The sequence below is a fragment of the Eptesicus fuscus genome, chromosome 13, assembly GCF_027574615.1.
Source record: "Eptesicus fuscus isolate TK198812 chromosome 13, DD_ASM_mEF_20220401, whole genome shotgun sequence".
NCBI classification, from domain to species: Eukaryota; Metazoa; Chordata; class Mammalia; order Chiroptera; family Vespertilionidae; genus Eptesicus; species Eptesicus fuscus.
In genome coordinates, this window is record NC_072485.1 from 40593299 (window position 1) to 40610016 (window position 16718).

General features: G+C 43.3%; 1 non-coding gene across 1 annotated transcript; it reads right to left on the minus strand.

The window, feature by feature from the left end:
- Positions 1-14611: 14611 nt before the first annotated feature.
- Positions 14612-14774, minus strand: LOC114234589 (U1 spliceosomal RNA). The gene has a single exon (XR_003620799.2). It is a non-coding gene; the product is annotated as a U1 spliceosomal RNA (small nuclear RNA).
- Positions 14775-16718: the final 1944 nt, after the last annotated feature.

A 16718-nucleotide genomic window follows, 5' to 3' on the forward strand; every position in this document is an offset into this window, starting at 1 on the left:
ACCGAGACTCACTCAATTCGCGCAGCACCTTGGTTCCGGCAGCTTCTGAGACTAGATGTCCAGAAATCCTCTGCAGACTCCGCCCTCACTACAGCTCAAGTATCACCTTCACTGCTTTCTCCACGCAGAATTAATTGCTATCTCTTGTCGCCCAGATATGTGGCACACAATTCTGCTGTTTTGTCTACCATACTATATATTGCTTCTGCCTCTTTCCCATATTTGATTCTGAGTTCCTCAAGGACTGAGATCCTGTCTGATTAATTCATTCAGGCGCCTAGCACAGGACATGGAGAGCAGACTTCTAACCTGTTTAAAAGCTTATTAATCCTCCCCCCCCCCAAAAAAATAAATAAATAAAATAAAACCTGATTAATCATAAGTAAGCTTTTCTGACATTCACTTGCCTTGTAGCCCTGAAAGGGTACCTCAGTTGGTTAGAGCAATGTGCCAATATGCCAAGATTGCTGGTTCGATCCCCGTCAGGACATGTACAACAATCAACCAGTGAATGCATAAATAAGTGGAAAAACAAATCAATGTTTCTTTCTCCCTCTCTCTAAAAAATAATAATAGTTGATAATAACTATTCTTTAGAGTGACCACTATGGGCAATGCATTATGCTAGGTACTTAACTGTGAATTTACCTCTTTAGATAGTCTCTTAGAAATTCTGCCTCAGTTTACCTACATAGCCCTTAGAATTTAAGCATAGGAAGGATTGATAAAGCAATAGGATAAAAAATCTTGACAGGGCTTCTGACAACAAACCAGGCTCCCTATCACTGAAGCCCCAATCATATTTACCAGTTTTTACACCTTGCTAAGAACAACAATAATAACAAAACAGTAGTAGTAGCAGCAATAATAATAAAAGCAACAATAAAAATAACTGCATATTTGTTATTTCACTTGATGTTCACCTTTTTTTTCCCTTGATACTGCCTTTATGTGACCAAGTACTTCCTACATACACAGAGTTTTTGTGTCTGTGATTGGAAATCTCCATTGCTTTATAACTGTTTATGACTTGGTCTCCCTACTGATCTCTATGAGCCACTTTTTTAAAAAATGTATATATTTGCCTGAGCCTGTTTTGCTCAGTGGATAGAACATCGGACAGCAGACTGAAGGGTCCCGGGTTTGATTCTGGTCAAGTTCAAGAGCATGTACCTTGTTTGCAAGCTCAATCCCTGGCTCTGGTCAGCAACTAATTGATGTGTCTCTCTCACATTGATGTTTCTCTCTCTGTCTCTCTTCCTCCCTTCCACTCTCTCTAAAAAAAATGGGTGGAAAAATATCCTCAGGTGAGGAATAACAAAAACAAGTATATATTTAAGATGCCTAATATGATGATTTGAAATACATAGTGGAATGATTATTACAGTTAAGCTAGTTAAAATATCAACTCCTTACATAGTTACCTTTTTTGTGTGTGTTGAGAACACCTAAAATCTACAGTCTTAGCATTTTTAGTTTTTAATACAGTATTTTTAACTAGAGTCATCATGCTGTACATTAGATCTCTAGACTTATTCATCCTATATAACTGGAACTTTGTAACCTTTGAACAACATCTCCTATTCTCTCCCTCACCCCTCACCCCACACCAAGCCCTGGTAACCACCATTCTATACTTTGCTTCTGTGAATTTGACTACTTTAGATTCCATATATGAATGAGATCAGGGAGTATTTGTCTTTCTGTGCATGGCTTATTTCATTTAGCATAAGGTCCTCCAGGTTCATCCATGTTGTTGCAAATGACAGGTTTTCCTTCTTTTTAAAATTTAAAGAATAGATTATTGATTTTTAGAGAGAGAGGAAGGGAGAAGAGAGGAACATCAGCTGCCTCCTGCATGTCACAATCCAGGCATGTGTCCTGACCAGGAATCAAACCAGCAATCTCTTGGTGATGTCCAACCAACTGAGCCACACTGGCAGGGGCTGGTTTTCCTTCTTTTTAAAGGCTGGTGTAATCTCCCCATTTTATATCCTATATAATAAAGAGGTAATATGCAAATTGACCATCATTCCAACACCCAAGATGGCTGCCCCCATGTGGTCAAAGATGGCCACCCCCATGTGGACACAAGATGGCCACCACAAGATGGCCAGCAGGGGAGGGCAGTTGTGGGTGATCATGCCAGCAGGAGAGGGCAGTTGAGAGGGACCAGGCCTGCAGGGGTGGGCAGTTAGGGGTGACCAGGCTGGCAGGGCCTGCAGGGGAGGGAAGTTGGGAGTGACCAGGCCTGCAGGGGAGGGCAGTTGGGGGGGACCAGGCTGGCAGGGCCTGCAGGGGAGGGGAGTTGGGGGCGACCAGGCCTGCAGGGGAGGGGAGTTGGGGGAGACCAGGCTGGCGGGCAGGGGAGAGCAGTTGGGGGTGACCGGGCTGGCAGGGGAGGGCAGTTAGGAGTGACCAGGCTGGCAGGGGAGGGCAGTTAGGGGCAATCGGGCCGGCAGGGGAGCAGTTAGGTGTTGATCAGGCTGGCAGGGGAGTGGTTAGGGGGTGATCAGGCTGGCAGGCAGAAGCGGTTAGGGGCAATCAGGCAGGCAGGCAGGCAGGCGAGTGGTTGAGAGCCAGCAGTCCTGGATTGTGAGAGGGATCTCATATTGCAGAGGCTGCAGGCTGGGCTGAGAGACACACCTCCCCTCCTCCCCCCATGTACGAATTTCATGCACTGGTCCTCTAGTATACTTTATATATATTTTATACTGCTTTCCATAACAGCTATACCAGTGATGGGCAACCTTTTGACCTTGGTGTGTCAAACTTCGCCAAAAAACTGAGCATAACTCGGGTAGTGTGTCACTTTGAGGAAAAAAACATTATTTCACAAATGTTTCATCCTCAGGAGCAGCAATGTTTCATCCTCGGCATGCAGCCGCCTCAGCGGCCGCGTATCATCAGAAATGGCTACGCGTGTCAGTGCTGACACGCGTGTCATAGGTTTGCCATCACTGAGCTATACTAATTTGCATTCCTACCAACAGTGTGTAAGGGTTTCCTTTCTCCACATTCTTGCCAATACTTATTAAATGTTACCTTTCCTCTCACATCCACTTCATAGGAATGATGTGGTCCCTCCACACTGTAATGTGCACAGCCCATTATTCATGCCTTCAACACAGTGTCTTGTAACTATTTGTTTACATAAACCTTATGAAACTTCATCATAAGTGTTATGGGATAGGTATGTTTTCTCACTTTGTAGATGAAGGGAAGAAGATAGATGGCTTGCCTAAGCTTAAACAACTGGTACATAACAAATACAGGGCAACACAAAAGATTTTCAGCTCTGGAAGTCCCTTCTTATGGTCAACAACACCAAAAACAAATTAGAAGCTCTGAGATCCTTCCATTGCCAACTCTAAGCCTCAAACCAACATTCTGTGAATTGGCACTTACAACAGCACACACAAATTTGGGTCATAAGCAACTTTAATGAGGAATTGACAATGAAATCAGCCTTTCCTAGATAAGAATGGTTAAGAATGGTAGCTAAATGCACTGAAGCACCAGCTTCTTCTTCAGTCCTGTAACTTTCTCCTCCCGCTCTAGGCAGATGTCTCTCAATCTTTGTTCATTCATCTTTGTACAGAAGCTGGTATTCTTTTTTAAATAATTGATTTTTCTATTTTATTTATTTATTTTTTAAATATATATTTTATTGATTTTTTTTTCAGAGAGGAAGGGAGAGGGATAGAGAGTTAGAAACATCGATGAGAGAGAAACATCCATCAGCTGCCTCCTGCACACCCCCCACTGGGGATGTGCCCACAACCAAGGCACATGCCCTTGACCGGGAATCGAACCCGGGACCCTTCAGTCCGCAGGCCGACGCTCTATCCACTGAGCCAAACCGGCCAGGGCTTATTTTTTATATATATTTTAAATTCTTTATTGTAAGTATTACACATGAAAGTATTACATATGTCTCCTTCCCCCCGCCCTTGACCTCTCCCAGACCACCCCCGCCCCCCAGCTCAGGCCTTCACCCCTCCCCCCTATTGTCTGTGTCCATTGGTTATGATTATATGCATGCATACAAGTCCTTTGGTTGATCCCTTACCCACCACCCCACTCTCCCCTGTCTTCCCTCTGTTTGACCAGAAGCTGGTATTCTTAAGGGAGTATTCTTCTCTTTTCTTTGTATCCCCAGCATTTGGCACAGGTCATAGAACATAATGAAGCTCCAATAAATGTTGAATGAAATAATGAATGAGTGAATATATAAAAGTTCCTAGATGTTGTTATGGATTTTAGATTTTCCAAGATCCTGCATCACAAATAAAAGCATGGAGGAACTCTGCCTTTCTGGCTTTATTTTTACAAGCCAGCCTTCTTTAAAATCTCTTTTTTAAAAAAAACACACCTATTTCAGTCCTCTGCACAACCACATCAGAGAGAGCCTTAGGGAACAAGAGAGAATAAAGGGAGGACCTTTAAAGGAATATGTTTGATCTCAAGTTAAACTTCCTTTCAAGTAATACTTCCATGGTACCTATTATAAAAAGTTTCCCAAGGGTGACACAATAGCTCTCATTTATGGCTTAAGTGAAAATACATGTATTAAGCTAACTCCAATTGAAAACTATTTTAGCTTCAGTAGGATTTTTCTGCTTCTGCTTCTTTTTTTTTGGTATGGTTTTAGTACAAAGAAAACCATACTTAAAAGAAAAAAATGATACAAGGCCATAGGTGGAAGAGAGCTGGCAACCCAGGAAAGTCAGAAAGGGATGGTGCTCACTCCCCAGACTTTACCAGGAGTTTTCTGCTTGTGCAGGGATGGCTGAGGGAGTGGGGGTTACCTGGCCCTGGAGAGGAGAAAGGATGATGAAAGAGGCTGCAAGAGGAAAGCTCAAGTGGTTAGTGAGGTCATAGAAGCCTGTAAGGAGGGAGGGAGAAATTGTACAAAGAACCACTCACCAAGCAGCAAGGTGTACAACTCCGTCGAGAATCTTCCTAGAAGCCCAGAACCCATGTTCAGGTTACTGGGAGAAGACCTACTGCACAAAGATCCTCCAGCATAAGGGCACTGAATCCTTGGGCACCTGAGAGGCTATCCTCTCCCCCTTGTTCCCATCCCTTTAATAGCTTACACCACCTTTTATAGCTTACAGCATGACTCAACATAAGAAAAACTTTTCTAATGAACTAGGAAGAATCCTTTGTAGTTGTTGCTGCCCAAGCCCCAGATATCACAAGTGTATTGAAAAATAGAAACAGAGCCCGGCCAGTGTGGCTCAATGGTTGAGAGTCAACCCATGAACCAAAAGGTCATTGTCAATTCCCAGTCAGGGCAGGCTTGATCCCCAGTAAGGGGTGTGCAGGAGGGCAGGAAGCAGCTGATGGATGTTTATCTCTCATTGATGTTTCTATCTCTCTATCCCTCACCCTTCCTCTCTCTCTAAAAATCAATAAAAACATATTTTTAAAAAAATATGTTTATAAAAAATGTTTTATTATTTATAAAAAATAGAAACATGTTTTATTATTTATAAAAAAAAATAGAAACAGAAAATCCTTAATTTCATTCTAACAAACTAGTGTAGTCCTCCTGCCTGGCAGTCTGAGATTAGGAGACACAGATGCAGATTTTACAAAATCATGATGGGGCGGCCAATTTTGAAATAAATTCCTCAGAAAATAGTAATACCTCCTTGACCTAGTGAAATAGGAGCTTCTAACCTTCATTTTCAACTATCCTCTCTGTCTTTATTTGAATGCCTCCTCCTTTTTAAAAAAAGAATATATTTTTGTTGATTTCAGAGAGAAAGAGAGATAAGAACATCAATGATGAGAGAGAATCATTGATCCACTGCCTCCTGCATGCCTCACACTGGGGACAGATCCCGCAACCTAGGCATATACCCTGACTGGGAATCGAACTGTGATCTCCTGGTTCATGGGTCAATGCTCAACCACTGAGCCACACGAGCTGGGCGAATGCCTCCTCCTCTTTACCTTCACATCTGCTTCCCAACGTCCACTTTCACTGTCTCTCATCTGAACTGTTGTGCTGGCTTCTAACTCATCTACCAGCCTTTAGTCTCATTCATATTCTAGTTTATTTCCAAAGGTAGCCTTCCTGAAGCTCATATCATGAAGATCATGATTTAAAACCAAAATAGATCAACAACAAACAAACAAATAAATAAATAAAGCCCTAGCCGGTTTTGCTCAGTGGGCCCGTGGACTGAAGGGTCCTGGCTTAGATTCCGGTCCAGGACACATACCTCAGTTGAAGGCTCCCAGCCCTGGTCGGGAGCAGGTGGGAGGCAACCAATCATTGTGTCTCTCTCACATCGGTGTTTCTCTCTGTCTCGCCCTCTCCCTTCCACTCTCTTTAAAAATCAATGGAAAAAATATCCTTGAGTAAGGATTAAAAAATAAAAATGCAAACAAACAAATAAATGAAACCAAAAATAGATTAAAACAAAGCAAAGGCTTCAATAGCTACATACGGCCCTCCAATTTAACAGCACTTCTTATCTTGGCATTCATAGCTTTTATGATTTATCTCCAATTTACCAGTCCAGCCACTCCTACTTATATGCCCTTTGCTTCTACACTGATAACTCTGTTCACCATCTTTTCCTACACTCCCTTCTGGACTTTTCATTTGTATTATAGTTATTTGCAGATGTGTTTCTCTGATCACCAGGGCTTGCTCCTGATTTTAGAATCCTTGTCTGATTCAGCATTGTGTTTCTCTCAGCATCTTTATAGCATGGACATAGAGGAGGCACCAGAAATATTTGTGGACGAACATTGGACTTGCCGAAGAACACTACACTTTGCACCCAAGGTTTACTAATCAAATGGTTCTCATGATAAGCTTCTAATTGAGTCTCTGAGAGCCTTCCTTTAAAAAGAGAAAAATATACTGTAAAAATGTGGAAAAGACCAAAAATAAAATAAAACAAAACAAAAAATCCACACCAGCCAAAGACCATCAGGATATTAACATTTCATTGTATTTCTCCTTTTAAAAATAGTTTCAATATCGACTGCTTCCAATTTTAGAGGCATTTTTGTTTCCAGTATATTCTGATATAAACTGTTCCCTAGTTTATTAAAATGCATTGCAAATATCATTTTATAGCTGCACAATAGCCTATCTAATAATAGACAAATATGCAAATTGACCGCACCTTCGCTACACCCAAACCACACCCACCAGCCAAGCCACGCCCACCAGCCAATCAGGATGAGTATGCAAATCACCCCAACAAAGATGGTGGCTAATTTGCATATCAAGACAGCATTGAAAGAAGCCAAGAGCTGCAGAAGGGAGTAAAGCTTCAAAGAAGCAAGCAAGCCGGTGGGGGGGTGGGAGGAGAAGGGAGGAGCGAAGTCAGGGCCGGGGCGAAGGGAAAAGCAGGCGGGCTGGCGGAGAAGGCGGGGCGGGCGACAAGGGAGGAGCGGAGGCAGGGTAGAGTGCAGCAGGAAATCCTATTGCAGGATTTTTCCTGCAACGGGAACGCTAGTTCTATTATAAAGATGTACCATTGGATCCTAAGTTTTTTACTTTTAATATTACAGATTATACTAAATTTTCATGTTAATATTACTTTCTTATGATAGCTATCAGGAGAAGTAGAATTAGTTCTATATAGATTAATTTTGAGGCTATTGGCATATTTTGCCAAATAGCTATATTTACTTGTTTCTTGTTTTACCACACCTTTATAATAATTGAATTTTAATATATTTGAAAACTTTCCACATTTGGCAAGTAAAAATATGCATATCAAAAATATTTGCAAACTTGATAGTTTATAAGTTGCAGTTTTCATTTTCATTTTCTGTTGATTGAACCTTTCCCCATATTTTGTTATCCAATTGTATTTCCTTTGTGAATTGCCTGATCATATCCATTACATATTTATCCTTTTGAGTCTTAATACTTTTACTTCTGACAATTTCAGCTTTTTATACACATTCTTATGTTTTAGGAAGCAGCTTATATTCAGGGAAAGAACACCACATTGCAGTTTAAGAAATCTGGGCTCAAGTCCCACCACTACCGTTATGTGACTTGGATGAGTTGGAGCAAGTCACTTCTTCTCTTTAGGGCTCAGCATCCAAATTTGTACAATGAGGATGATGGACTGGGAGCTCTCAGATCAAGGCAAAGGCCAAGTGGACTAGGCTATCATCCAGAACTCCCGCCTTCTGCTCTAATTAGATCAGCTCCCCATTTTATCCTCTATAATAAAAGCCTAATATGAAAATCGACTGAATGGCGGAACAACCAGTGGAACGACCAGTTGCTATGACACACATTGACTACCAGGGGACAGATGCTTAACACAGGAGCTGCCCCCAGCCCACAGGCCCCAGGCCAGCCAAGGCAGGTGCCAACGGGGCGGCCCTCCCATTACCCCACCAGTTGCCCCCACAGAGGGAGGCAACCGGCAGGGGCGGGGCTGACTGGAGAGCAGGCCAGTGCCGCCCCCCACATCGCTCCACTGGTCGCCTTGGTGGGGGGCGGGACCAGCAAGCAGGCAGTGCCAGGCCAGCCAAGGCGAGTGCCAGTGGAGGAACCCCCCCCCCCCCAAAATCACCCCACTGGTCACCCCACACATCTGCCCTGATCTCCAGGCAGGCCTAGGGACCCTACCCATGCACAAATTTCGTGCATCAGGCCTCTAGTATATATATAATTTCTAAGACCCTTTCATCTCTCATGGTCTTGGATGCCATTATTCTGCCATAAATAGACAGTAACCCAGTTAGATAACATTTCTATTATTATTATTTCCATTTTACAGATGCGGAAACTAAGGCTCAATCCAAGTGAACATATTATTTTTCAAGTCTGGATAAGAGGAAGCCAGACCTTCCAACTCTATTGTGGTCCATAGCCCCTTCTTGAATCCAGAACCACCCTCTCTTCCTGTATCCTAACTCTTTCTGAATCTGGACTGCTCAGCATTTAATGGTCCTCCAGCATGTATATCCTAACAATGAAATACTCAACAAATCTCCAACCTAAATCACTTGAGATAATTCTATTCTTTCCAAGCCAAAGAGGCAAATTCTTCAGAGTAAAACAGAAGTTACCCTGAGTTAATAATGCTATCATGGCATAAGAAGTGGTCATATGGACCTAGGAAAGTTACTATACCACTTGGCTTTTGCCATATCTCCTCTCCCAATTATCTGAATTATGATGATTCTTTAAAAGTTTCAAAACAGCCCTGGTTCTGATACACCAGTGTTGTGGGTCTTATCTCTGGTCAGGACACATATAAGAATCAACCAGCCCTGCCTGTGTGGCTCAGTGGTTGAGTGTCGATCTATGAACCAGGAGGTCACAGTTGGATTCCTGGTCAGGGCATATACTAGGGTTGTAGTCTCCATCCCCCAGTAGGGGACATGCAGGAGGTAGCTGATCAATGATTCTCATCATTAATGTTTCTATCTCTCCCTTGCTCTCCCTTCCTCTCTGAAATCAATAAAAATACATTTAAAAAAAGAATCAACCAATGAATGCATAATGAGTAGAACAACAAATTGATGTTTCTCTCTCTCTAAAATAAAAAATAAAAGGTATTTTTTGTTTCAAAACTTTCTTTTTAAAAAATTTATGCCATCCAGTAATAATAACAAAATACACTGCCTTTTAAAAAAATCTTTATTGTTGAAAGTATTACATATATCCCCTTTTTCCCCCATTGACCCCTTCTAGCCAACTGCTATCCCTGGCCTTCACCAACTTCTTGTCTGTGTCCATGGGTTATGCATGTATGCATACAAGTTCTTTGGTTGATCTCTTCCTACACACCAGTGCCTTGTTTTTTTAAAAAACACTTTCATAAACATTTTCCCGGTTGTTCTTCAACATGATCTTATGAAGCAAGCAAAGGACTTAAAATACTCATCACAAGATGAGGAAATTAAGATTCAGAGAGTTGAAGTGACTTGCTCAGCATCACATCTTTTAAAAGTAGAGCCAGGTTTTTAGTCTCTTAGCCCAGTGCTCTTTTATCCAATTACTAGCACTCAACATTACTCATTTGATCATTGTTAGTTGGATACCCCTATTCAGGCCAATTTATCATTATTATAAAACCCCTGAGCAGTCAGTCCATTTACCATCCATGGTTTCATGGAAGAGGCCCAAAGAGACCAAGAGTATTTCTCTCCAATCAAATAAATAAGTGAACAGATCCATATAAAATCCCCCCTTCCCTGCCCTGCTTTTACTTAGAAATGGTAGTGCAAGACAAACAGCATTTAGATACCTAGTAAAGCTCCTATCTAGGAAGAAGTTAGGGCTGGAATCCTAACTTATTTCTTGACCCGTCGGTAAAGACTTGTTAGAGCCATTTTGATACAGGAGAGAGATTGACTAGAGCTAGTAAAAGGTGACATTCTAAATGTAAAGGACCCCACGCTTGAGACGGCTCTGATTGTTTATACTCCTACATTTGGTGAAAGTTTGGACTTGTTTCTTCAGAGATCCTACGACCCTCAAGATATTATGATTCTGAGTTTCTCAAGATTGTAATACTCTAGAAGAACCCTAAGACTGTTAAGTCTGTAATGACTCTAAAATCTTGTAATTCTTGTGGAACAGCTTTACAAAGGGAGGATGAAGTTGTGGAATTGCCAGTTCTTACTCGCCTCTCCTACTCTATCTGCCCCACCTCCAATGAGTTATTCACTTAAAGTTCCAAGTGCTTAAATGCCATTGGAAACAAAATAATGGCACATTCACCCACGGAATACTTTATAGTATGCATAAAATTAAAATGACAAGGAAAAATACTTAGCATGTAATAAAACAATGCAACTTTTTTTTTTTACAGCATTGTCCCAATGGTATTAAAACAAGAGGAAAAAAAATAAAAGAATGGCCAAAGGTAATCACATATGTCCCCTTTTTCCCCCATTGACCTCTTCCAGCCCACTGCTATCCCTGGCCTTCACCAACTTTTTTTTTTTACAGCATTGTGGTTGACAGGATAATAAATCATTTTTTATTTCATTTTCATTTTAATGCTTTTTAATTTTACTTTGATATTTATGCTCTTCCCAATTTTCTAAATTATGCATCTATTGTATAATCAGAAAGAAATGTTTCACGTTCAAACGTGTGAGGGCACACACCAATTTATCTCGGAGTTGGGAGGTAGAGTCGTCCCAAAGGAGAGGGAGGAGCCCGCTGAGCTTTGACTTGGGCTCTGAAGGGGGAGGAGGGATTAGCACTGGACGGGGTGGGGACTGATGAGCTCTGCTGGAGTTCAACCCGGAAGCGCTGACGGTGGCACCAAACGGGCAAAATCCAGCAAAACTGGGAATTACGTGGCAGCTGCAACAAGCCAGCAAGGCAGGCGTGGTCCAGGCCACCCCCAACGCCCTCGGGGCCACGCCCCCTCCCCCCATAAATCCCGCCCCTTGTCTGTTCCCATTGGTCCGCTGAACCAAGTTTGGTCGAGAGGGGCCGCCCATCTCTCGCTGGCCATGCTGAGTGTGGCCGGACGCAAGAGGGTGGGGCCGGGCGTTTGCTTCCAGGGCCCCAGCGGCACCCTCGCAATTCGCGGACTCAATGCAAATTGTGGTTTGCCCCTAGGAGCAGGGCCTGTGTGACGTGTAGACGTCCTCTGCGCTGCCTCCAATTCTCCGAAGGCCAGTGGGTTTTAGTTTTGGAGAGGTGATGTCATCACAAAACCTTTACACGGTCCTAAGGCCCATGGTTAAGGTTTCAGAACCACAGAAAATCAGAGATCTTTAGAGACCCATAGAGTGACCATGTCATTCATTGTTCAAATTGGGACAACTTGGAGAGCCTGAGGGGATACTATTGATAATTACAGTCGTAAATGTGGACTGTTCTGGAACTTACAGCCACCCTACCTAGAAATCACCTGGTCTTAGGCCTAGCTCAGTTTCACTTTTTTAAAAATTATGGTAAAATGTATATAACATGAAATTTTCTATTTTAACCAGTTTAAGGGCACACTTCAATGGCATTACCTACTTTCACAATATTGCACAACCTTCACCATTATAATTTCCAAACATTTTCATCCCAGGAATAATGCTCCTGTGAACATTTCTGTGCACATTTTTGTGTGGACATGTGTTTTCAATTCTCTTGGGTGTATACCTAGAGGTGGAATTGCTGAGTCATATGACAACTGAAAGGTTTGCGAGCAGGAAACAAGACACAGAGTCCAGGTGATGAAATCTTGCACCCCGGGGCGAAACTCGCTGGTCTGAGAGTGGGCCAGGGAAGTTCTCACCAAAAAGGGGGCATAGGTACTTCTTTTATACAGCTGTTTAGTGAGGGGAGGGTGGAGGGCATGAGAGGTGTGGAATTCCTGCCTGGGGCCAGGGGTCTAGGAAGGCACCAGTTATCTTTGTCAACATCTACCTTGCAGATGCTTGCATGGGCTCTGGACTTCCCCCCTGCCTCGACCTAACATCCCGGCCTTTTGGTGATAGAGGGCACCGAAATCGTCCTGGCTACTTCCTGCTGACCAGGGGCGAAGAGGGTGGGGGATGTTAAAGGCCAGGGTCAGGCAGAGGCGGGTTGAGGGGCAGCCGAGTGTAGGGATGGAGCAGGAGCTGGTTTACAGTCACAACAACCATATGTTTAACATTGTGAGGAAAAAACTGATTTTCAAAGTGGTTGCACCATTTTGTATTCCCAACAGCAATGTCTGATGGTTCAAAATGCTCCACATCTACGTTAATACTTGTTTTTTTCCCCCTGTTTTTATTTACTTACTAGTGGCCCAGTGCACGAAATTGGTGCATGGGGGAGGGGGGTTGTCTCTCAGCCCAGCCTGCACCCTCTCCATTCTGGGACCCCTCAGGGGATAACCAGCAGTCAGACATCCCTCTCACAATCCAGAACTGCTGGCTCCTAACCGCTCGCCTGCCTGCCTGATTGCCCCTAACTGCTTCTGCCTGCCAGCCTGATTGTCCCTAACTGCTCCCCTGCTGGCTTGATTGCCCCTGACCACCTCTGCCTCAGCCCCGCATCCAGGACCCAGGATTCCCTCCTTCATCCGACCACAGGCACTCGGGATCCAGGCTTCCCTCCCTCTGTTCAGCCATAGGCACCCAGGCCGCCTGCAGCCACAGGGGATGGTGGGCAGGTGGCTTCGCCTGGGCTGCAGCCACAAGTGCTGGCGTCTGGGACCGCAAGGTGGGCAGCTTCTCCGTCTACCAGGCTGAAGCCAGCCTCAGGTACTGGCGCCTGGACCGCAGGCGGGCGGCTTCTCCGTCTTCCCTGGGGTGCAGTGTGGGCGACTTCTCCAGCTGGCTATGGCCTGGGATCATGGGGCAGGCAGCTTCTTTGTCTCCTGGACCGCACCCAGCCTCAGGCGATGGGGCCGGGTTTCTCTGTCTCCCCTAGGACATGGGGCAGGCAGACATGAGGCTTCTGCTGCTGTCTGGGGCCTGGGATCATGGGGCAGGCGGCTTCTTGGTCTCCCTGGCTGCAGCCAGCCTCAGCTGGTGCCCAACTTCTCCGACCCCCACAGGCCCAGAGCGGGGGGGGGGGGGGGAGAAGGGGGGTGCGGGGCTGCCACCATGTTTTCAGGTTAATTTGCATACTCACTCTGATTGGCTGGCAGCATAGCAGATTGATGGTAATTTGCATGTTTCTCTTTTATTAGTGTAGATTTATTTTTAATCCTTACCCAGGGATATTTTTTCCATTGATTTTTAGAGAGAGTGGAAGAGAGAGGGAGAGACAGAGAGAAATATAGATGTGAGAGAAACACATCGATTGGTTGCCTCCTGCATGCTCCCCGGCCAGGGCCCCTGCAACCGAGGTACATGCCCTTGACTGGAATGGGACCTGGGACCTTTCGGTCTGCAGGCCAATGCTCTATCCACTGAGCCAAACCGGATAGGGCTCTGTGTTTTTAATTATTAGCTATCCTAGCGAGTTTGAAGTAGTATCTTGTGGTTTTGATTTTTATTTTCCCAGTGATTAATTATGTTGAGTATTTTCTCATTTGGTTATTGGTCATTTATATGTCTTCTTCAGAGAAATGTCTATTTAATACTATGTTTGTTTTTCATTGGGTTATTTTTCTTTTTATTGTTGAGTTGTAAAAGTTCTTTATATATTCTGGATACTAGACTCCTATCAGATTTATGATTTGTAAATATTTTCTCCCATTCTGAGTGTTATCTTTTAACTTCTTGATAGTATGTTTTGGTGCATAAAAGTTTTCATTTGTAATGCAGTCCACTTTATCCTTTTTTATTACTTGTGCTTTTGTGTCATATCTAAGGGATCATATCTAAGAGACCTAATCTAAGGTCACAAAGATTTTCACTTATGTTTTCTTTTAAAAAAATATTTTTAATTATTTTCAGAGAGGAAGGGAGAGAGAGAGAGAGAGAGATAGAAACATCAATGATGAGAGGATCATTGATTGGCTGCCTCCTGCACGCCCCCTACTTGGGGGTGGGGGGAATCATGCCCGAAACCCGGGCATGTGCTCTTGGCTAGAATTGAACCTGGGACCATTTCATCTGCAGGCCAACTCTCTATCCACTGAGCCAAACCGGCTAGGGCATTCACTTATGTTTTCTTATAAACGTTTCATAATTTTAGCTATTTTTTTCCCCCCAGGGGAGAGCACGAACACAGTCCCCCACTACCACAAATTATGCAGTCGAGTTTTCCACGTTTAAGGAAATCATAGGGGTCAGCATATCCAGGGTGCAATGCATAAGCCTGGCCCTGGAAAAACCACCTTTGTGATCATGGTATCTCCCCTGCCAGTAAGCATAATGTTGACAACAGATCTTGCCTTCTTGGAATAACTCTTCCTTGGTCATGGTATATAATCCTTTTTACATGCTGCTGGGTTAGGTATCCTAGTATTTTCGTAAGGAATGTGTGTAAGGAGTATTGCTCTGTAGTTTTCTTTTTTTCTTTAGAGGTCTTTGTGTAGTTGTAGTCACAGGTTAATACTGGCCTCATAGAATGAGTTGGGAAGTGTTACCTCACATTCTACTTTTTGGAACAATCTGTGAAGTATTAGTATTAGTATTAATTCAAATTTAAATTCATCAGTGTAGTCATCAGGTCCTTGGGAAAAATTTTTATTATTATTAATTTTATCTCTTTACTTGTTATAGGTGTATTCAGATTTCTTGTTGTGTCAGTTTTGGTAGTTTGTGTCTTTCTTGGAGTTTTGATCTAGGTGATCTAATTTGTTTGTTTTCAAATTATAAGAGAAAGTTTATTTAGATAATTACAGAGGTTGTAGAATGAGCCAGCTGGGCTGCATAGGTGCAGGAAACAAATTACAGAAGCAAAAGAAGGGCCCTTGAGCTTAGGAGAGAGAAAGGCAAAGGTAAAAGGCAAACTGCTGCTCGAGAGCCACATGCGGCTCTTTAGCCCCTTGAGTGTGGCTCTCCCACAAAATACCACGTGCGGGTGCGCGCGTACAGTGCGATTGAAACTTCGTGGCCCATGTGCAGAAGTCAGTTTTCGGCCTGGGCGAGTCTATTTTGAAGAAGTGGCGTTAGAACACTCAAGGGGCCAAAGAGCCGCATGTGGCTCGCGAGCCACGGTTTGCCGACCACTGGTCTAGCCAAAGGCTTTTTGATTTTGTTAATCTTTTCAAAGATTAACTTTTGGTTTCATTGATTTTCTCTATGGTTTTCTATTCTTTTTAAAAAATATATATTTTATTGATTTTTTACAGAGAGGAAGGGAGAGGGATAGAGAGTTAGAAACATCGATGAGAGAAATGTCAATAAGTAGCCTCCTACACACACCCACCACTAGGGATGTGCCCGCAACCAAGGTACATACATGCCCTTGACCGGAATTGAACCTGGGACCTTTCAGTCCTCAGGCCGACGCTCCATCCACTGAGCCAAACTGGTTTCGGCTGGTTTTCTATTCTTTATTTCACATATTCCTGTTCTAATTATTAGGGGCAGAAATAGAATATTGGGGACTAGTTATAATTATAAGAAATATTAATCCTGCTCTGTTAACCATGATGGTTCTGTTCTGATTAGAAAAAGCATATTCGAACCTGGCTGAGAGTTGCATGCCCTGGGACATGGGCGCTAACATTGGAATATAATCCATCCTCCTTTTCTGAGAGCTGTCTGTCATTATGGAAAGATTTACAACCTTGTGGCTGAAACAATCTAGTCCTAGAGGCACCTACCCTTTGCAATTCCCCCCGCCCCCGCCCCTGCCTCTATTGCCTGTAATCTGGTTCCAGAGGTGCCGGGAGGCACCTGTTCTTTGCTATTCCCAGCCCTATTGCCTGTAACCATCATAACTTGCCTACTATCCCATGCCTGTAATTCTTACTTTTCAATGTAATCTTTGCCCCTCTACCCAATATAAGCAGTTGATTTATGAGGAGGGGTAGAACAGATTTTTGTGGATGACCTGCTGCTCTCCCATCCTGCCGGCATTATTGGAATAAATGCTCATATATGATTCAACCCTGTTTCTCTTCTGAATTGGCTCAAGTAGTGACAGGCAGCCCAGACTCCTTGGTTATTCTGTTACATAATCAGTATTATATCCTTCCTTGTCTGTCTTTTTTTTTTTTTTTTAGTTTCTTAAGGTGGAAGGTTAGACTGTTGTTTTAAGGTCTGTCTTTTTATTTATTTATTTTATTATTTTTAAAAATATATTTTATTGATATTTTAGAGAGACAGAGAGCTAGAGACATCGATCAGCTGCCTCCTGCAAACCT